Below are 23,290 nucleotides of genomic sequence, written 5' to 3'. Positions count from 1 at the left end.
TTCAGAGCAAGAATTACTCATAGCAGTCTGTTCTAGGAAAAACACCCCCAAAAAACAAAAACAAAAACCCCAAAAGACCCAACAAAACAACAAAACAGAAAAAAAACCCCAACAAAATAAACCAAACAAAAAACCAACAAAAATCCCAACACAAACCAAACCAACAACAACAAAGTGAAACTTAGTATTAAATTGCTACTTACTCATAGAGGACTGGAAACAGCATTTAAAACAAAGTAAGCTTAAATCTATTCTTTACTGAGTAGTAAAAGTACTAACATACTAATAAAGGCTAATTTTATTTTCTTTACCATGGAAAGCTTCAGGAAAGCCTGCTTGTCTTCATCATGAGTGAGTCTGTAAATCTAACATTCCAAGTTTTTTTTTTATTCTGCTGGCTTCCTTAAGCACCAGCCTGACAGGTAAAGCAGCTGACTGCTTCAGCTATTTCAGTAGTGCTTATTGATGGGAGCATCTCTACCACCCCTCTTCAGTAAATATCAGTCTGGGAGCCCCTCAGATATCTTGCAGACATCACCCCGAAACTTATCTCAAACACAGTTCTTGGGGCCTCAGTGCTCTTTACTTTTGCCATGAAGGTCTGCATAACTATTTTCACCATAATTATTAATTTATTTCTCACTTCAGGGGTGTCTCATACTCCACAAATGATCTGGGCTTCCTGAACTATTCTTCTGGCTCATCCAAGAATACTCCTGGAAATCCAATCCAAAATACCTCATTTGGCATGTTTCACTGAATAGGATGGTGGAAAGAAAATCATATTTGCTCAATTCAATAAATGTTTAAATAGTTAATAAAATATTATTTTAGTAAATCAGTTCAAGGGCAGTAAAAGGTCTTTGATTTTGCTTATGTAAGTGAATTATTACAGGATAATTCTATAAAGCTATCTCTGCTGGTCTACCTGAAGGTTTTTCCAATCACTAATAACTAATAAAAGATAATTTCTGTTCCTAAAACTTTGTCTTGACCATGTCCTTAGACCGCTACAGGTGCTGGAAAATTCTGCAAAATCATTCTGGTTCAGCTTGCCCTCAGGGGAGGATGAACCAACAAAGAACACTGTGCTTTTCCGACCAATCTGGTGACTGTTAAAGTGAGCCCAGGCAGGAAACAGCCATTTGGCAAGTGAAGTCTAATACAAGGAAAATGGAGCTAACCTCCAACTGCAAGTCAGCCTGGTGCCCTGGAACAGCCTTTAATGAGTTACTTAAGTTTCCTACTGCTCTCCTTGACATGTCAGTGACTTTAACATTCACAAAAATGAAAAATCAATAGGACATATGGATACATTTTGAGAAGCTATATGACTTTGCTGCACTGTTCAACAATTGCATTTGAAATGAGGACCCTCAGTTCCTTGCTTGGTATATTCCATTTATACTATATTTATGCTTTAGCACAATTTTTTTGCCTCAGAAACAGTATTTCTTCAATATTCAATGAATATTTTTTATTTTCATTTAATTCTCCAGCATACATCATGCTTACTCTAATACAATTTCACTGAGGTCAAAGTTTACCTGTTCAATCTTGGCAGTAGTCCTATTTACTGATTTTAATGAAATTACAGCTAGGAAAATTTGCCCCTCTCATGGTGACTCACCAAGAAAATAGACTGAGATTTGAGAAATCTGTCTTCTTTTAGGCTTATAATTTAACTTAAATAATGACCTTGATTCACAAGACTTTCTCAATTATATTTACAACAGACTTTAAATTGCAAGTAAAAAAAATGAATTCAATCAATTTCAATTCACTGAGACATATCCTGATAGTACAGTTTTACAATTTGACCCTGCAGTTTCCCACGTACTTCATCTAATTGCAAGGCTTGTGTTGCTTCCACTGAAATTTGATAATAGAGCCAGGACACAGTACTAGGAACAAGTGCTTTGACATTCAAGAGCAGATCACTGAGTCAGATTTGTCCCACTCAGATTTGGTGGTAAGAGTTATCTCCAGGGGATAGGAAACCCGATGATACAGTCTCTGGTTACCTGTGCACCAGAAAATCTGTGACTGTGCCAAGGTCAGAGACCACAGGGTATTTACACCCACAAAGGATCAGAATAATGAAACCGTAGGATTTAATCCTCTGCCAGAATGTTCTGAGACTGGGGGAAAAGCTTTTTCCACAGAACAAGGAATATGGGGGAATAAGTATTTGAGAGCATCTTGTTCTTAAATTTTCTAGAAATGAGCCAGCTAAGCACAGCTCCACTGAGTATCACTGATAAAAGAAATTAAATAAATGAATAATTCACAATCCCACAATCTCTTGAGAAGCAATGAAGGAAACAAACAGGCTATATGATTATCTGTAATACACATTAAGAATTTTTTTCCTTAGAACTTATTTTGGATTAATTTTACACTTCAGGTGAAGGGTTTATCTTCAATACTATACTTGCTTCCCCCTTCCTACTTTTAGATGACTATTTGTTGCTGAAAGGATACCATTGATCACAGCAATTTATAAACCTCCCTGGCTTTCATGCTATTTCAGAGTGTCTCTTTTTCCTAGGAGAACAGGTCTAATAGGTAAAATTCATAGTAGTTACATGCCTAAACAAGTCTGTGAAATACACAGGGGATTAATTTGGTTTAATTTCTTTAGCCTTTCAATATACTTCTATTTTATGAGGGTATGAATCATCTCTATTACCCTCTAATGATCTTAGCCTGTGACACTAAACCAGCCTTCCTACTTTAGGGTTTCACAGTTATAGACTAGTTTCATGAAAAAGAAGACATATTTCAATCAAAATTCTACAAAATATACTAAGGAAGGTATTTTATTATCTCAGTGATCTTATTTGGCATTTAAGAAAAATTATTGTCTCTCAAAAAATCTAAACCCTAAAAGCAAATCCCTACCTCAAATTATTATAGCCTGTTTTTCAAGAACAAGAACCAAAAAGACCTTTCCAAGGCATGCATGAAGCTAATAGGCAGGTCATTTCCACACGAATTATCTCTAATTAAAGTAGATGGCTTTCAAAGAACCCTTTCCATTTTGATAAATCATCATTCAGTAAACATGTCCTTCTATGGAAACACCTGGATTAAGTGCTTTAAAAAGGGACCAAAAAAGGTGTATTTATATCTCAAATGGTAAGGAGGCTGTGAAAATCACCAGTACATATAGGATGACTTAAAAGATGACAGTAGAAAGTTGAAGTGCACTTTTTATAAATTATTTGAATGAAACCCTCAGACTTGCAGTACTGAAAGGGGGCCTAGAATAAAAACTTTTTAGTAGGGTCTGTTGTGACAGGACAAGAGATGATGGTTTTAGACTGAAAGAGGATTGATTTAGATTAGACATAAGGAAGAGGTTTTTTACAGGAGGTGGTAAAACACTGGCACAGGTTGCCCAGAGTGATGGTGGATGCCTCATCACTCAAAACATTCCAGGTCAGGTTGCATGGGGCTCTGAGCAACCTGATCTTGTTGCAGGTGTCCCTGCCATTGGCAGGGGGCTTGAACTAAATGACCTCTAAATATCCCTCCCAAGCCAAACCATGTTACGATTCTATGATTCTATGATTCCAAGTATGGCTGGACCCTTAAGCTATTTTAGCTGGGATACCATGATCCACAGGACTTTTATTTAACTTTCTTAATCTGCATGGGCCATTGATGCTTAAGGAAAGTGAAGGAATGAAGACCAAAATATAAACAAGCAATCAAGTCTTGTTCCTATTTGTCATACAAACAACATTAAGGGGAAGTTCCACATATTGAATCCTTTGGATTTAAACGTTTAACAGTCTGCTCTCTCCTCATCTTTTTAGTTTTAATTTAACATTTAGTCTGCTTTATTCTGAGTGAGAGGTGGGTTTAATTTTGACATGTTAGAGCAATGCCATTCTCCCACAAGAGCAGGAGAAGCAACTAGCAAGATCTGTCTCAGCAAACATTACTTCCCCTTGGAACAGAATTGGATAGGGTTTTCATCTTGAAAACTCAAAGGAGACTCTGCACTTCTGCTGTGTAGGGATGGTGCCATGTCATTACTGAATTACATCAGTTTTAATGAAACTTTTTACTAGGTCCAGGCAAGAGAGAGACCTCCAACTGCTCCTAAAGAGTTGCTTGCCAGTATTCAGGGAGTTGCACAGGGTGGGAGGAGAGTCAGCTTCAGTTGCTATGGATATGGCAACTGCTTTAATCACCAGGCTATTTGACCCCTCCGAAATTTTCACTTTCTGGTTTCACTCCTGGAAGCCCACAAACTTCACTGGGTTTCTTTGCTCTGGAAAGAGCCTGTACATGGCGCCAGTGATACAAGACATTTCCTAGGTTAAGAGGCAAGGCAATCCCAGACCTTGTTTGGCTTTATCACAGGAGGTTTGTTCCTTTGTGCTCTCATCCAGCAGTGAGACAAAAATGGTCAAACGCTGACAGCCACAGAGGTCATGCTGGAGATGGGACATCCTTCATCTCAACTCCTCTTACCCTGAAAGAGGCAGCACCAGCCATGCCTCTCTTCCTACCCTCCCATGGCAGCAAATGCCTTCTCTCCTCTTTCTCTGTCCTATAGCAGCAAATTCACATGCTCATAGACATGCTCGCTCCATGCAGAAAGGGCCAGTGTCCCCCTCCTCACCCAGCCTCTCCCATCCTGACCCACAGAAGGACCATGGCAAAAGTCTCCACCATCCCTGCAGAGGCTCTTTCTCAGGTAGCACCACAGGTGACTCTCACCACAGAAAGACAAAAGAATGAGCAATGCAACCTGCAGAGAGTGAGTTACATGTGATATTTGGAGTTACTCACACCTGCCATTTCAATTCCTCGCTGAAGGCACTCTGCTGCAGGGGGATGAGGAGCCCAAAAGGACCAATTTCCCTTTGTATAAAGATTATTGTTCAGCACTGACATTTTGGAGCCATCAGATTTTATGTTTAATTGGAAATAACAGCCCCCTGGCAAGCTTCTCTTAAGGTTTTGCAGAATCCATGGCATTTGGTCAGCGCTTGTGCCTACCTGTGTAATGTGTGAATTCAGGAACTGCAGAATGCTCAGAAACAAATTTTTTCCACCTGCTAACCTAAAGACCTCTCCTAAAATGCCTATGAGCTCTGAACATTTCTGCTTTTAGTTTTGTCAGCATAATCACATTACAGCCTGACACCCAACAGTGTAAATTAATGTCTTCTTTTATTTTTTTATTTTCCATGCAAATTCCTCAGAAGTCTTTTTTTTTTTTCCACACATTTTGTGTTATTAAGCACAGAAAAAGAGAAAAGGCAAAAACAGATAGGCATTATCCCTGAGTGCATCTTTCTGCAAGCTGATAACTTCTGTTTCTAGAGAGATTTAAACAAACACCATGACCATTTTAGAAGACATGGTCTGCAAAGATGTGTCTTTCCCAGAAACACAGACCTAAGTGCATTGCTTAATGGAAATTCCATAGGAGGGTTTCTTGGTGTTTTTTAGTGGAAGTATGAGTTGAACATTTCAAAAGAAAGCCTGGAAGTGATACTGGCAAGTGCAGATCATTGAGGGATCATGCTGATGTTGTAGTACTCAAGATATTTACTCCTTGGTTTATATATTGGGATTTAGTTCTGCATTAAGACCTATATATTCAAAAGGTGAAAAATAAGAATGTGCTTGTCATGGTCCCCCAATGAGTGCCTGTCCTTAGATATGGTGGATTCTCTATTTCTAAACGTCATTCAACACTGGAGATGAGTAGAGCCTACATCTCCTCTCTAGAGCCTTGCATGAATCTGGATGGAAAACTGCAGACAGGGAGATCTCAAGGGACTCCTTCTGCAGAATACCTCTTGTTCTTGAAGAGCTACCAAAGATTACAGGCATGTTAACATTTTTCTCTGTCTCCTCTGCTACATCTTTGTCTCACTTTAAAATAAGCAGCTGAAAGGTTTGTTTTATTTATAACTTGTCTTTTTCTTTAACAAAAAGTGCAGAAATAACTGCATTTTCTTGACTGCAGATGAACAGGCACGACCTTTCACTGAATAGGACCTGAATGCTGGTCTCATTTTAAACTCATGGGTCACATTCTGTACCTTAAAACTTCAACCAAACCACTACAGCTTTGTTCAATGAAATGGAGGTTTTAGGAGAGCACTGTCAGAAAATAAATTCCTGCAGATACCCCTCCACAAAATCCTTGCTCATGTAGCTGATAGAGGGAATAAAGTAAGAGCAAGATTTGTTCCTGACTGAGAAGTTTCAGCATTCCTCCCTCAACTGTAGAGTCCTTCACATTTGTGATGACTGTGTGAAGGCCAAGGACAAGCAAAACCAGCTATTCTTGCTCAGTTCAGAGCTGTTTGTGTCCAGTACTCCATCTCAGACTCCTCATGGTCAAAAATAGCTCCAGAAACCTGGCTCTGATATGGATGTCTCTGCAGGGCTGACCTGACAGTCTGCATTTTAAGGGCCAAATAAATGGTTTCACCCAATGAATCCCTCTTCCCCTCTGAAGGAGGAAAAGATGCACACACAGAGAAACGGAACTAATTTCTGTACTTCTCAGCAGGGAACTCCCAAAAACACTGAGTGTCGCAACCAAAGAACATAATTTTAACAAATAATATGGAGGGGTTTTTGGATTTTAATCTAATCACATTTATTATACCAAACAATATGCTAGCTCTAGCATTTCAAGGGAGAGCTTAGAAAGACAAAGATGATCCTCACAGTGTGTAAAACCCAGCAGCAGGAGAACACTCGCAAGGCTATGAACATTTAAATAAAGGGGAACTTCTCTATTTGCTTAGTCTGTTCAAGGCAGTAAGGAAACAAACACAGCTCATTAACTAAAATTCTTTAGGAATGGCAGATACTAGTGAAACCTTGTTAAGATGTTTTAAAAAACAGCTCAAAAGACAATACAATACAGCAAACGAGAGCATAAGAAAAAAGCTACTTACAGGACAGCAAAGAGGCTGATGAATACCAGAGACACACAGAAACAACTGGAAAGTGATCTCAGTGTCTGTCTTCTCAGCTGACTACAGCAAAACACCAAGGGAAAGCTGAACTGTCACCAAGAAGGAAGATAAACTTGCATGCATTTAAAATAAATGAACAGATTACAAATTCACATACAGGAGAGCATGCCATACAGGTAGACTTCTGGACGTCAGCCTTTTCATTCAGGGCACTTTGGGTACAAAAATAAATCCTTAACAACAGTGCCATTAAAGGAATTCTCCATTCTCTCATAATGAGAGGCAAATTTCTCTGCACCAGCAGTGCTGTTACGTTCACCCCAAAGGTGGCAACTGCTGCCTGGACACCGTGTAAGCAACAAGCCGTGGCTGTTCTGCTATCCAAACAGAGAACACGTAACTGCGGCATAAAAGCTGCTTTCACACTGCTCTAAGATGAATACTACTTTGCCAACACATTTTCAGCAAATGTCTAAAACAGAGTTCATATTTCAGCATCTAAACACAGTGAGTTTCACAGGAGACAAGAAAGCTAGCTGGGAATAACCACACTGCCTGATTTTGTATCAGCCATCAGTTGATTTGGATGAAGAATCAACCAGCATACAAGAGGGGGATCATTTAGTATGGGTTCTTGACAATATGCACAATTCTGCCTCCCAAAATGCTAAGTACCTTAATGTTCAGGTATGCCTTCAGCCCCACAGCATGGCCTCAAGAGGGGCCAGCATGAGACACAGAACAAAGCCACTGCTCAAGTTGTACCAGCAGCTCCAGATTCTTGTCTCCACAAAAATAAGCTGATATCACCTAACTACCAGAAAAGCAAATTGCCACTGGAAAAGCCTCCATGCTTGTAAAAATCAGAACAGCTGCAGCAATTTGAAGCCACACATACCTTGTGTGCCACGTACGTCAGCAGGGCAAAAAATAAGGCAAGAAACAATCAGGAAAAAATAACTTCTAGCTTGAGGAAATGATTCAATGTTCTGTACCCAGTCAAGGTTGCCCCTATCTGACATTTTTCAAGGGTCAATCACCTACAAATGGGAGGGCTGGAGGGGAGGTGGGGGTTAATTTACCGCTGAGTAGGTTTCTTCCAACACAGAAGATCCAAGCTGAATAAAATTTAGCTGCTGTAAAACTAAAGCAATCCCACAGGAGTTATGTTTCTCTAGATGTGCACTGGGGCAACCGAGATAGGGGTCTTACCACGAACTGTTCACATGAGCTGATTACTTATTTACTAGAGGGAAAAAAGAACATTTCAGTCGATGTCAGCGGACACATAAAGTTAGGTAGAAGAAACAGAAAATAATTTGCCTACATACATATTCCTTTTCTGTACAGTGTCATCTCTATTTCAAATATTTAATGTAGGCAAGAAAAGAATGTTTAAAAAGCTAACAATTTGTTTAAATGGCTATATTAATTTGTCCTTCAAACAACTTATGTAATAATTTGGGTAAAATATGGAACCACAATAAAGTCCATACCAATGTATTCAACAATTCAGCTCTTGGCTAGTATAACCTTTTCTTCCCCAGATTCTCTCTTGGATGAATAGTCTTTTCATTGCACTTTCATGTAGAGAAATAATGAAATCACTTTATGAAACACCGTACAAACTTTGTGAAGGGCTCAGAGAACTCCTTCCTGTTTCACAGCTATGAGTTATAAAAATGCTCCTCCAGAAAGTTTTTAGAATATTAACAAAGGCCAGAATTTTGAAGCAGATTTGGGTTCATCACAGAGATATTACTGGATTTCAAACTATTTCAAAATAAGTTGTGCTACTTTTCAGCTTCCACCTCAACACTTATACAATAAAGACAGTATAAATTTACAGGAAAACCACAATCTTGCCTGAAGCTTTTAGCACTCTCTAAAATTAGTTTTCTTCTTGCACATATCAGCTATGCCTATTTTATTGGTTTTGTTCAATTAACACCATGCAGAAGAAAATTCAGTGATGTACCTGTCCTTGGACACTGGTTACAAAATATGCTTCATTTATTTTAATATAGTTGGCAAGGTAAAGCAAGAATGGATTTCTAATTAAGAAGAGAGTAATGTGAATACTGGGGGACAGAAAATGTTATCAGAGTGACACTACCTGTTCTACAGTCACAGAAAGGAGGTCTGTGGTTGATACCATGCTGATGCTCACACACAGCCCAGCTGGGATAGTGCAGTGGCAACAGCACCGTTAGCTCTTTTCCCAAGCTACTGTCTTTCCTTCCATTCCTCTTCCCTTCAGTAAACCATGCCTGGTATTAGCAGGGAAGCATCAAATTGTGAATGTTCTCTCAAGTTCAAATGCTATCTTGTTCCAAATCTGTTGCTCACCTGAATACCAAAACCCATGCTTTTACTACATTACTGGGCAAAATTGTTAGCACAGTCAGTGCTTTGAACCACCTCCTTAGCCCAAAATGCTTTTTTTGCACACATGCCCTTTCAGACCTGACATTTTGTGTATTGATTTTGGCTGCTTTAAGTACCTAAGCGCTGAAGAGAAGAAAACACCATGTAGATTCAAAAGGTCTGTTGATGGGCTCTCTCTATTCTGTTTTGAAGAACAAAAGCATATATATTACACATCTTTGCAGCTCTTCAGGGGCTCTACCAGCTGAAGGATAGATTTTTCTGAACAGTTACTGCAGCTTCCAAAACTGTGACTTAGAAACCAAACTTCCACACTTAGGAGTTTGGTAAGTGGCTTGGTGCCAGATAAACTAATGATCTAAGAGCTTCCTAATATGCCACAGGAGGCTTTAATGAAAGCTTGTCCATTACATATGCAAGGATAGGTTATTTGCTGTAAACTTGGATAAACTTTGTTGGTCTTGCACCAGTGAGTGCATTCAGAGTCTCCCAAACAACATTTAGGGATTGTGTAAAGTCCACCCTGTCATGTCATCATTTATTAAGTTACTTTTTCACTTCCAAGAAATTTATTTTTCAGATAATACTTCTGAGACTTTTACTTGCTTTTTCTACAAAAAAAAGTTCTATTTATTCATTTGTTAACATATGAACAAAGTATTCTGCTTCTGCTTGAATTTAGTGCATTTGAGAGGCTCAGTTAAGTCTTTTTAAAGACCAACCAAGCTAGCTATCTTGTATGAAATTTTTAAAGAAATCAAAATTAGACCATGAAATATATTATTGGATTGATGTCCAGAATGTTCTTAGGTTTATAAGACATATGTAAAGTCATTTCAGCATATTTGTAAGGTGCATTTATTTTGTATTATGAGGTGTAGACATCCCTACGCTGATGTATGAGGAGATAGGTCATCCAATTTCTTTTATCTCTGAATGCTCTTGCCATAGCCATTAAGGTGAGATAAGTAGGGATGGAAAGAAGTTCTTTGAATTTCATTGGATATGAAACTGTTTGGGGTTATCCTAAAACTAATAAACCCACACCTTTGTCTGAAGCGAATAAAGATGGAGTTAAGCCCAGCGCAAGTAGTCATTTGCAAAGTAAAACCTTTTGTGGACTGTCATGATGAAAGCCCACTACTGTTCCTGGAACTGATGGTGCCTTTTTCCTTGTTTCACACACCACAATTCTTCCCAGCATCTGGGAGTGTATTTTCTTTGTTCTTCAGCCAAGAACATGTCTATGTATGACACCTTTGCTTGAGGTAGCAAATCTGCAAAGTACAGAGAAGCCAAACTGCAGAACTAGATACCGAAGTTTCTTCTCCCAAGCTGGATGCTTCAGAAAATTACTTCAACCTACAAATTTCATACATGAAGGAAGAGCCACCTGGAACTAACCAAGATGTAACACCTGGGAGAAGGGCCTGCCTAGGGACGCCACCCATCACAGACCTTTTCCCTGCTCTGGTTTGCCAGGCATCACCTGCACCTACTTACTGCTCACTTCAGCTGATAAAGAAACCATCACCTCTGCAATGACCCCTTCAAACCACCAGGCATAGTTCATTCTTCCTTTTGAAAACATGCACAGAGGAATACCTTGGGATTTGAAGAAAAACTGCTTAGAGCTGCTGTCTCCTAGGTGAATGCTTTGATCCGAGGGAAGAAACTGAGAAATAGCACTTTCCACTGTGCAGAAGTATTGTAACTGAAATTCTGGTTTTTTGATGTTAACTCAAGTTTTGCCCTAGTCTTTACACTTTAAGTCAATTCTTTAATTGAGTGGAAAAAACCCCAAACAGCTATGCCACAAAATCTGGGGTCAGGACTGGCATTTGTCAGGCCACCACTTGAAATATAAAGAAAAAATATTATTCTTGTAACCTAAAGAAACCTGCTTCTGTGATTTATGCAGTGACTATTTCTTATACAAGAGACCTTGGAACCAGACCACCATTCATAACTTCCACATTTCCAGCTGAGTACTCTAATGACTCTGCTTGTTTTCTCCCCACAAGCCATGAATTCTTACCTGTCCCTTTCTCCAATGAGCTCCTAGCTAAAAACTGAAAGCTAAAAACTGTTGAAGCAAAGAGCTTTTAGAAAGGGTAAACCAAACATGAGCAAAACCAAAACAAAATCAAACCAAAACATTGTACTTTTATTTAAGTAAGACTTGACACTAATAACATTGACTATGCTGCAAGGAACTGCTGAATGTTCCTCTGAAAGAATATTTTCCTTTGTATTACCAAAATACTGACAGAGCACTAAAAAGGACCCCATGAGACACTGTTCTCTTGGGGACAAGAGTGGCAGAGCATCTTATGACATTTACATGCTTCTTGCAAGTGGAAGTGAATGAGGTCAATCACAACACAGACCTACTGATCTGATGACAGGACAGTTGTAATTGCCTCTCTTTTTACATGCTATGTTGACTCACCACACCTAATAATTTGATTTTTCTGATCTCCCTGGGGGAATGGTTATTAGAATTTATCCCTGCCAATGAGGAGTTACCACACCTATAAAAAAGTAACAGCATTAAAACAAAGTTGAAGAGTCAGTTTTCAATTGTTTACATTATTTGCATGTACCAAATTCAAAGAGTGATTATTTACACTGTAAAGAGTTATTAGACAGTTTTAATATAACTATACTCAAGAAAAACCCTGTGCCTCTTGCTAGTCTTTGGTGAAGTTTGAGTGCATGATATACATTAGTTTGTGAGGAATACTGGAGTTAGAATTCTGAAAATCCTAAAGGAGGTCAGTGTAAGCTGTTAGACATACACAGTTTTAAAGAGACTGCAAACATGTCCAAAATAAGCAGAAGTTACATATGCAATTATTTTAGACCTTCTGGGCAGCAATTTTTGTGTTGTCTCCTACTGTCACCTCAATACCCAAACAATGACAAGCTACACCAAGTTCAAGAGCTGGATCATCACATAGTGAGGCCTGAACTGATGCTAACATGTCCTTCATCATACATCACAAAATGCCCCTCATTTTGTTCCCCTCACCAAACAGAAAGCTGATTTGCCCAAATCAGCCTGGTCACATGGCTTTTTTGGAGAGAAGTTCTGAGGTGCATCCCAAGTTATCATTGAATTTGAAGTTAGTGAATTCTGCAACTGCTAAGAAAACAGTGATGACCAATTCTCAAGGTGGCATAACTGGATGAAATGAAGTGACTTTTGATAGGCAAACTTATCGTTCCACTTCTCTGTCAACCCAAGGCTCTGTGTTTTCTGGGAGACACTCTTTGCTCTACTTATTGTAAGCCAATCTAGCAAGTTTCCTCTTCAAAGTGACATGTTTAGGGAAAAAATGTAATACCAAGCATTCAACAGTGGCCAGAAAAAGAAGTGTTCTTGTTATATTCTTCAACACAACTTTAGAAACTTCATAGTCATTAATCCACATTAGAAATTTGACTTTGCAGTCCCTTCAATTTTAGGAAAGAAAATAAATTCTGGATTTTTCCTAACATTATTTCAGATTTATTATTAAGTGGTTATTTCAGACTACTCATAGGCACACTTTGGATGATGTCTTTGTATCTGCCCATTCTATATTAATTCTGACTCTGCTGCTGAAGAAAAGTGTGAGCTTTCTGAGCTTTTCTAAAAGTCAGCTGAGGAGAAGGGAACAAGTAATATTAGGAAGAGTACAAAGTAATTCACTTTTATTCAGTTTAGTCTTCTCAAAAACAGTTCTGCATATAAAAATGTATTAGGGTCACTGCTTCTGGGACAACTAAAAAAAAAACCTATTTAAATCAAAGCAAGGCATCCAGCTTGACTTTTTGCTGAATATTTTCTGAACAGATGGGGTGCATGAGACATGAAGAAAGGTCTGGGAGGAAGCAGACTCTAGTGGCTTCTCAGAGGCCACAATCCACTGATGCTTGCTTCAGAATTTCAACACCGATAAATTTAGGAATACACTAAAATGTCTGTATCCTGAAAAAAATAGAAAGAACAATCAACTCTTACATGGTGAAAACAAGTTAACAAAACAAAGTTCATCTGTTCAGATGGGAGCAAATGGATGTAGCAGTCATGTAGAAAGCAGTAGCTTAATCTTCAGCATTGGTCCTAACCATCTTCTTCACCAAGCAGATTTACAAGGCCACAAAGATAGGCTGGCATAGGTTTAAACTCTAGCACAGACTCAGTCCAGGTGTAGACTGGGTGTGAAAAATGTTTTACACTTTTCTCATGCAAGAAGTCAGTCTCTTGCCAGTGACACCTGGTTTTGCTGTATGTGGTTTAATTTTTCTTTTTCCATCTGTCTTTTCTCCTAAATGAACATGTATCCACTGTCTTTGGCTCATTTCCTGCTCCTGCTCCCAGAAATTGCTCCACTTTACTTTGGACCCTGAAAGCAAGTTCTTTGAACTTGCTTAAGGCTGGAACATTATTTCTTCATTTGCTGAAGCAGAAAAAAACCCTTCATTTTTGCGATACTAAAATACCTCAGCTAAGTGTTTGTTGGAATTCTGTTCTGCCTTCCTGCTAATTACTGCTGTGGCTTCTTGCCAGCCACCATTTTGAAAAGTCAAATACCAGCTTCCAGATGAACAGCAATGTGAAAGACAACAAAAAATCATTCAAAATATATGGCAGCATGAAAGGAAAGCAAACGTTTTCTTGCTGGGACAGCTGCCTAAAAGTCCTGGCTAAGCAACCACCTTATGAAGACAAGGAAGGGTTTTGTCAAAATGAGAGTTTGTCCACATGTCAAAACCAGCAACTTTTCATCATGTCACCAATGTTCACTTGGTGGAGAACAGCAGTGTAACCCCCCACTGCTTGTAGGTCTCTGAGAGCTGGATGGGAGGAGGTGACTGGGACAGAGCCAGAAGTAGAGGACAAATCAAGGCTGAAAACTCAGTGTTATAAAATGATAGAATAATTCAGGTTGGAAATGACCTCAAGAGGTCATCTACTCCAACCTCCTACTCAAAGCAGAGTCAATAACTAATTCAGATCACACTTCTCAGGGATTTTGTCCTGTCAGCTATTGAATATTTTCAAGGATAGAAACTACACAACCTCTCTGTGCCAGGGTTTCATTGTCATCATGAAGAAAAGGCTCTTCCTTACCTCAGGTCTGAATTTGTCCTCTTCTAGTTCATAACCATAATCTCTCATAGCCATAGTCTGTTGCTCTCCTGCTGTGCAACCCTGTAAAGTGCCTTACTCCACCTTCTCAGCAACGTAAGGAAAGTCATAGGTCCTCCCAAGTGTTCTCCAAGCTGAACAAATCCCAGTCCCTCATCATCTATTCAAGTGTTCCTTCCTGGCCAACTCCTGCTCCAGTTTATCAACAACCTTTTGGTAAGACAGAACCAAAACTGGACAATCTTCTACACATGGTCTAATGAGTGCTTCCCAGGATGATGCTATGCCTCCCATGGTAAGTAAAGTTCAGTTTGCTGTGAGCAATGCACAGAGCAGGGTAAGATGGTTACAGATGCCCAGAGTTTTCAGGTTGAGCTGCTCACCCCAAGAGATGTGAAAAAGATGAGGAACTATGCACTGATACAGCAGGAATCTGTATTCTAAGAGTCTCCATGTTTTGGAAACTGGGCATGGTGACAGATTTCCAGTTTGGCTGTGAGACATATAGAACAGAGCATGTGGTACTCCAAATCAGGCATCAAAAATCAGCTTTTTTATTCTCAATAGGGCTGGCACCGAGTCCGGTTTCCAGATGGTTTTCTGTTGCATGTTTCTGTTGCTTAGAGGAACACAGCAAAAGCAGAAGGGGAAGCCCTTCCCCACAAAAAGGAAAGAACCAGGGAAACAGAAGTGAAAACATGAAGAATGAGTCAATAATTAGTAAATTACGTCACTTTCTGTGTCACTTTTCTCCGCTAAAGAACCAGCCATGGAAGCTCTCACTTTTAGGCCAAACAATTCAATTCAATGTTTGATTCTGCTGTCTGTAGTTTTGGCTGGCATTTTCCAGTCTTATTTATACAGTTAGATGCAAAGCAACCCATTAAAATGCTTGTTAGTTATTAATAAATGTGATGTTTGAAAGGACAGATGCTCTTGTTTACCATCCCTTCAGATTTCAGTCAGTCTTCATATCAGCGTTTATGCTCTACGCTATACAACGTCTGACTTCTTTTGTTCTTTATCTGCTTTTGATATTTAATTATTCAAACTGCTTGATGACTGCATTAGGGTCTGGTTTAGTTGTTTCCATATTCAGAAATTTTCCGTACAGCTCACCAATTGCACATTCATTTATTAATCTAATTAAAAGCCAATGGGAAATTTCAGTTTAAGAATTTGAACCCTGGGGTAGCTGTGGCTTCTAAAAGATGCTCAGCACAGCTTCAGGGCACATACTTAGTACAGTTGGGGATGTGACAATGTTGACCTAAAGGACTGCAAACTACACTCACCTTCAACTATCTCTAGGTGTTCCACTTATTTGTGGTATTACAGCCCACTTAATACCTAGCAAAAGACAACTCCAGTACAATAGAGGATAATGTAAAATCAATAAACTGAAGCACACTATACAATCAAATGTCATTTGGAATCCAAGTTGTAGCACTACACACCACTGTACCACACAGTTCCAGCACACAGCAGCACTCACCTGCATGTCCAGTTTTCATAGCTGCATCCTTAAAAACAAATTCTTAAGCACTCTGTACAACTGAGGCCATAAATATTTATTTCATCTTACTTTCTAATTTCATCTTTCAAAACAGCAATTGGAGGCTTAAGAGGGACTACCAGGACACAGAAGGTCCAAATGGTCAACTTTCTGTTCTTAACTCTTTGGAGTACTGAGCAGTGCTGATGTCCACAATTGTCTACCTCTGCTGGGGAGAGGTAAAGCTATTTAGCAGCTTAAAGGATTGAGCCCTATTAAAATTAAAGAAATGTGAAAGACTTCATCAGAAAGGTTTATTTAATTGGGGAAATTTTCTTTTCTAGCAGTAAGACTTTTCCCTGACATCTGATCTCCTGTAACAGACTGGGTCGTTCTTGTAGGGCTATTTTGCTGCTGTGGTCTTGAACCCACACCCTCCGAGGAGACCAACAGAGCAAAGTTACAGCCAGTCATTAAAAACCAGGGTTCCCAGGATACCATCTTGCCTAAAGGCATCCTTAGGAGGCTGAGCCTGGGGCTTTTGGCTCCTGCTAAGAAGCAGTAGCTGGGATATAGAGGAATTGGGGCAGGATGCACAATAGCCTCTAACTCTACTGCTCTTTCAGCCTTTGCCTCTTGACCTTCAACTCATCCTTATAATTTCCTCACTCTTTACTAACTTTTCTCTTTACATTCCATCTTACTGATGCAGAATTCAAGGTAATAAATAAGCATTGCAATCTTACTACTTTTTTGTGTCACCTAAAACTTACTTGGCTTGAAGGAGAAGTGCAGGCATCTACAGACTGTGGAAAACTATTTTTGCACAGAAATAAGCAGTGTATGAAAAGAGGGGCACCTGTGTCCTAGCCCTGCAGAAGCTAAGGAGCATGTGTAGCATTGCTGCCAGCTGCACTGTAAAAAAGGCAAATGGGTGGTTGCAGCATTAGGACCTATGAAATATAAGGGTCAGCAAGCAGCATTTTGAAGGGTAATGCAATTTTAATCCCTGGTCAGAGATTTGCCAAAGGCAGAGAAGGCACTTCAGCCTTGTCTGGAGGACAGCCATGCAGACGCCAGTGTGTCGGTAAAACACCTTTTTTCATGTGCCCTAGAAGAAGGCAGACACAAGCAGAGCCACATAGACACAGCAGGGCTCCAACCAGTTTTATCTCCTGGCCTGAGATCAGAAAGAGCCACAGACTCAAATGGGGCTGGGGAGGGAGTGCAGCTAAAAGAATTTAATCTTTACCATTATATTGTAGGCTCCATTGTGCTTGTTTGTCACATGGAAAGGGAGAGAGGAAAGAAATCTCTCCCAAACATCAGTCTACAATCTTCTGTGGCTTGCAGTCAAAAATCAGCAAATTCAGAGACAGACCTGTGTCTGAGCAAGGCTACAGCTTATTTCTGTGCAAGTTATCATACTGTGCACAGGATTTTAAAAGCACAATTATAGCCTCTGACATCCTACCTAAAGGAGTGGAGTGGTCACCATGGTAACACCTGCATCACATGGCAGTGAACACCTGATACCAATCAATCTTGAAAACATCTTTTTAAAGAAACAGCCTCTTGGAAAACTGCAGATGGAGATTTCTTGCTGAAACTAAGAAGCTATAACAAAAATGAAAGTTTTACCTTACCATCTTTTCTTCTCCATACAATCCTATTCTGTATCAGTTTATAAAAGTGACAGAAAATAAAAAAGGGTAACAGTTCTGTATTGAGAAGAGTGACAAACATTGTAGTACAGCTGACATGTAAATCATACCTTGCATTTCTCCCCCAGAGCATGAACTGTGGCTTTGAAAATATGGCCATTCTCTGGTTGCTAAAACAAAATAGAAATGTGCCTACAGTAGTGCCCCCCAAGTCTGAACTTCCCAGGACAACAGATTTCCCTGAAATGTTAAAAAAACCCAGAAATGTCATCAGCGTTTTTTCTCCCTTTTGGCTTTCCAAATCTGCAATTCAATTGATTAGAGTTGTATGCCTTCGTGGGAGTATAAGAAGAAAAATATGTTTAAGGAAGTGATGCCACTCATCTTGGCAATGTGGGTTTCTGAAATGCGTTCTGCCACCAGCCCTGCAGACACATCCAGCAGACAAAGAGCAGAAGTAATTGCTAAATTCTCTGTGGTTTTTGGCAGGTTGGGGTTTTTTTCAGCTCTGTTCCACCCCAACAGCCTTTGGGTTCTCCATGCTGTGACTGCTCCTCTGCCTCTTTAAACAGTCTGCAGCCTCCCCTTATCCCAGGGAGGATAAAATAAGGACAAGTAATCCCAGAAAATACCTCATATACAAAGTTCAACAGTCTCAGCAGTGCTTCCAACATAGTCTTGCTATTTCTTATTTAATTCTGTCTCAAGTTATTTCTACTTTCATTATTTGAAAGTCAGCTTCTTAATTTTCCTTTGAAAAATACTTTCCTTTCAGATGGTGTCCATCTTTGTCATCTTCCATTTCCTCTACATTCACTTTTTCAAGTAATTCAGAGCTATAATCATCTATTCTGACAGTGCCTCTCCTTTACTGAATACATTTTCAGAACAGGAGAGCCACCGAACCTGCAAATTCCATTGACTGACAAAGGCTGGCTATCCAACTGCCATAGAACTGGTAACAAATCTGCACAGAAATTCTTTCAGCATCCTGGAGTTGCGTGGAAACACAGCAGCAGTAGAGACTGCATGAGTCCAAGGAGGTAACGAGACATCCTTTCATGAGCTCACTGAAGTCACTAGAACAGGCCCCCCTCTGCCATGCCCTCCTCACTGCTGAGCAACCACAACAGATGATGTGCTCAGGAGCTGCTGCCACAGGTTGGTTGAGCTCATGTCACAACAAAACTGATTAGGAAAATGCTTCTGAAACTTATTTCCAGAGTTCTGATTATATCCAGAACTAACTGCTTAACTCATCAGATGGACACTTAGAAAACAGATGTGACTATTGCTTTTCAAGAAGACTGCTTTCAGGATTTTTCTGAGAAAGTGCAGTAACTGGGTGGTTATGATTGACATATATATATATATGTGTGTGTGTGTGCGTGTGTGTGTGTGCGCGTGTGTGTGTCACTTTGCATGTATCCGACCTAAATGTCAAATCGTTCTTGTTTAGCTGAGGTAGGTAAAAAAATCCAGTTGTCTCTCATTTTAACATAATACTGGCTCTATCTACAGGTGTGTTTCAGGAGAAAAGTGAGGCATGTTGCTTTGAAGCTAGAAAAATAAAGGGAATTGATGATATGTAAAATTTGTGGAAGTTGTTCTCTGCCCTCAATATGTTATGCAAATAACTCCCAGCAGCTTTACCAGGTATTTATACTGTATGTGTTGTTCTACAAGTCAGCACTAGCTGTCATGCAGTCTTGTTATATATGAGGAAGTCTGGCTTTAAATCTGCTTTTGTAGTGTGGAAGTTGCATTTATTCAGCTGTGGTTCTGACGTGTGTCTCACAGTAAATGGCATTATTGCTCAACAGGGAAACGGACTCCAATGATAGAAACATAAAGCTCCAAAATCAAAATGAAGATGTCTGTAACAGCGTATTGGGTTTTAATCTGTGGCAGGACCCAATTGTGGTTTTCAATCTGCACATAATCAATGACAGAAGAGATGCATTGATTCCATTGTTTTTGGCCAGGATCAGAAATCATACTTCAACTATGTCCAATACCTTTTGCAGAGGTAAGTGGAAAAGGAATATCAGGCAACTGCAAAAGAATTGTTACAGGATTTGAGAAGGCTCTTGTGGCTTCCTGTTCTTTATCAGCCTGTAAAACAGTACTCAAAACTTGCCCATCCCAAATTCTTGGTTTAAAGACAACATCATAATCCATGCAGTGAAACGCACAAATACAGTCTACCCTTGCTCTGAAAGAGCATTGTCGTAAATAACTAATTAACTACGTACTTCAGCCTGGAAGCTGAACTTTATACTTACCACCACAAAATGATGATTCATTTGTTTCCCATATCCATTTATAAATGAAGGGTCAGCACAAAAAAATAGCAGCGAGGGTCAAAACTGCCATGAATATTTTCATTACCTTGTCTATAAGGTCTACATATGCTTTTGCTGACAGGAAGATCAGAGATCTTTCACCTCTGTGCAGCCTACTCATCAGTGCTGTAGGAGCTGTCAGCACTGCAAATTTTGGAATATATGCTAAGCTGATGCTTTCTGATAAGGCTGCTACTATCCTTATGTGCATGAACTTCAAATACCAAATTCCAGATAGTGAACATGGCATGTGCCTTTTAGGCTGGTGTTCATTTTCAGTGCTCCCTTATGAATACCATCTTTGTGTTGGCACATCTACACTGGGAGTCTTTTTTATTCCTTGATGCTGTGCAGTAGCAATAGCTAATAAATAGCTTGCTAAAGAGTTATTTATACAAGTACAAAAACAAACCCACTAGATTTAATAATATATTTTCCTTTTGCACTTGTGTAAGATAGTAGTAAAATAATAACAACTTGATAAATATTTGCTCCAGAAAGAGAAAACAGGATCGGAACAGCAGACCTTTCCAGCAAAACAAGTCAGACAGCCTGCCTTTTAAGTTCCCTTTTCAGACTTCCATTCCTGGCACCTATGGTAAAGTTTTTTTTCCCTAGTCCAGTTACAATTTCTGAGTCTCAGTACTATCACTCAGACACATCTGATATCTTTTTTTCCTCCTCCTTTCAGTGTCTCAAAAAGCAAAAGGCAAAGATAAAGCCTGGATTCTCTGACAGGGTTTTTCTTCACACTGTGATTAATGAGGTTAATGGGATGTACTGAATTTTCACTCAAAGACATCAAAAATCAACATCCCTCTGAAGCAGAGTAGAAGAAAGGCACAAATTCACCTCCTTGCTGCTGGCAGCATGACCTAAAATTGCCTAAAAAGGCTCAAAAGCATTTGGAGACAGATGGTCTGCCCTAGTCCATCTATTTCCCTATGAAATCCTTTAGACATAAACCATTGACCAAGCCAGGGACTAAGATTGGACTCAGCTGCACCAACACTCCAATAGGAATTTAGAACACAAGGGGGTCCTCTTAGAACCCCACGACTCGTTCGGATCATCTCCCTTACCTTTTAGATCTTTATCCTTTTTCATCCCTGTTCTCCATGTAAATAATTTAAAATTTGGTTCTAATCCAAGTTTGCTCTGTTTGCTTTGTCTGTGTAGCCAGTCATAGAATGAACCTTGCCACTGAATTTTGTCAAGATGCGCCTTCCCAAATTCAGATTAAACTTGCTGCTGCTATTACCTTTGGCAGGGTTTCCTTAAATGACCTAAACCACTCGTCTGTGACAGTCTTCTAAGAGAGAATTCATGGTAATTGTTGCCTCATTCTGCCTTCAGCTGAGTTTCCATTTGTTTTAAGAGAAGCGTCCTAAGTGCTGACCTCTGCTAAGAGGCATTTTATGCCAGCTGTTGAGAAGCGCAAGATTGCTGTCTGAACTCAGCTTCACTGCAGGGGAAGATTCAGCCTACACAAAAACCCTTCTCCTTCATGCTTCCTGTTTCCATTACCACAATGACAGCATCTTATAGGCTGTGAGAGGCAAACTTGCTCTTTCTTCTGAAATACATAAATATGGCACCAATTTAGACTGTGCACTGTCTAATTGTATTGATCTGGAGCACTATTTCCCCACCTTGGTGTGATGCCCAGTCTCTGGAGGCTTTGAAGTACAAAAAAAAAAGAGGTGTCTATGTTGAAGAAATAAAGATGTGATCTTAAGGTGGATTGAGTACTTTATCTAACTCAGGCTTACGTCAGTGGGAACATTTCCAGGATCTCAAATGCAGGACAGGGGTCAAAGAGGGGGATTTTGTACAGGTTTGGACTAGCAGCAAGTAATTCTGCCTTCTGTGAAGCATCTTTGAAACCTGAGAGGATGCACAATGACTTAATCCTCCTCACACAGCCGCTGTTGAACATGAAGGATATTGGCAGGCATGATTTCCACATTGTAAACCCATATGTGAGGAGTTTATCTTGCAGAAATGGATGGAGCTTATCAATCTGCACATTTTTACTATTCCCTCACAGAGAGAGGTGGGCTCTACATCTGAACAGATACTGGAGGTCAATTTCGAAAACACTGTTGGAACTATTAAGCTAAACAGCTTATGCCATAAGCATCATTTGCAGTGAAATATCTAAAAAACCTGACATTTCATGAGTTCTTTTATCAAGATTAAAAAAATTCTATAGCTACTTGGTAAGTTATCTTATGCTTAAGCCAAGTCTCCTTAAAGTTGCAGCTCTTCCTTCTACCAGCAACTTGCATAAGGACATCCTACTACTTTCAAAAGAAATTTCACAGATGCAGGAGAAAAACCCCCAAACTCGTCATTAATATTTATTGACAAGCATTTAAAACTCTAAATCTGTTCTAAACATTCAGGAATGAGCAAAAATGAAGATTGTTTTGAGCAGCAGAAAAAGTATTTTTAAAAACAAATCTGTCTGTATTTATGAGGCTTAATTAAGCAGCATTTCCTTAACAGTTCTGGCTATAAGTACATACTGAATTACTTACTCATTTGCAGAACTGCTGAGTTTCTGCACTTCTCATGTGGAATCTCTAACAATTTAAGTTAAATGATAGAGTGTAAAAATAATCTGCTGTAATTAGGCTTTAGGTATTAATTACACAAGTTCACATGTTTTGTTTACATACATTTTCTTCAGCTCTTCAAATACAACAGTGAGTAACTGCTCTCAACAGGGCAGAGTTCCTGTTTCTTCTAGAGCTGTAACTAGTTCCTGTTTCATTCTTTTCTTCTGGGACATCTTGGCATAAACCATTGGTATAATCAGTAGATAAATCATCTGAGGGGTATTCACTGCACATACACCACTTCTTACCTCGCACTATTTCTGTGTGTGTTGAGAAGCACAAGAGAAATGCTTTTGCCTTCAAAACTGCTCAGCCTGCAGTGCACTGGCAACATCTCTACATACCTGAAGGACAAGAAAACAATGGCTAAAGCTGTAGGGACAGGGAGAGAATCCCACCACCTTGCAGAGGGTGATGATGACACAACAGTAGCATCCAAAAGAGAGGTGAAATATGGCAGCAATGAGGCTTGGCTTTGGGAAGACTGTACTATCATTCCAGATGTCCTGTCACCTGGCCAGGATCTCTGCCAGAAACCAACACTCTGCAGATTCACACACCTCCACAGATTTGTGGTTTGCTTTCCATTACACACAATGTTAGTATTTCAAATGTTCACAGAATTAAGAGGCAACAAGTATCGATGGTTTCTAAGACAGAACCTTCATA

General features: G+C 39.5%; 1 protein-coding gene across 5 annotated transcripts in view; it reads right to left on the bottom strand.

Moving 5' to 3' along the window:
• The window catches only part of PKIB (cAMP-dependent protein kinase inhibitor beta), a 53,912-nt gene that overhangs the window by 13,700 nt on the left and 16,922 nt on the right, over positions 1-23,290 (bottom strand). Inside the window, exon 1 of one of the 5 annotated variants that reach the window (XM_058836009.1) lies at positions 6,945-7,021. The exons of the other annotated variants lie outside the window; for them this stretch is intronic. The gene's annotated coding sequence lies outside the window, so the exon portion shown is untranslated. Of the gene's footprint in view, positions 1-6,944; positions 7,022-23,290 lie in introns of those variants that run through there. 5 annotated transcript variants of the gene reach the window in all.

This window comes from Poecile atricapillus, chromosome 3, assembly GCF_030490865.1.
Source record: "Poecile atricapillus isolate bPoeAtr1 chromosome 3, bPoeAtr1.hap1, whole genome shotgun sequence".
In the NCBI taxonomy this organism is placed as follows: Eukaryota; Metazoa; Chordata; class Aves; order Passeriformes; family Paridae; genus Poecile; species Poecile atricapillus.
This window is presented reverse-complemented; position numbering and strand designations above follow the sequence as displayed.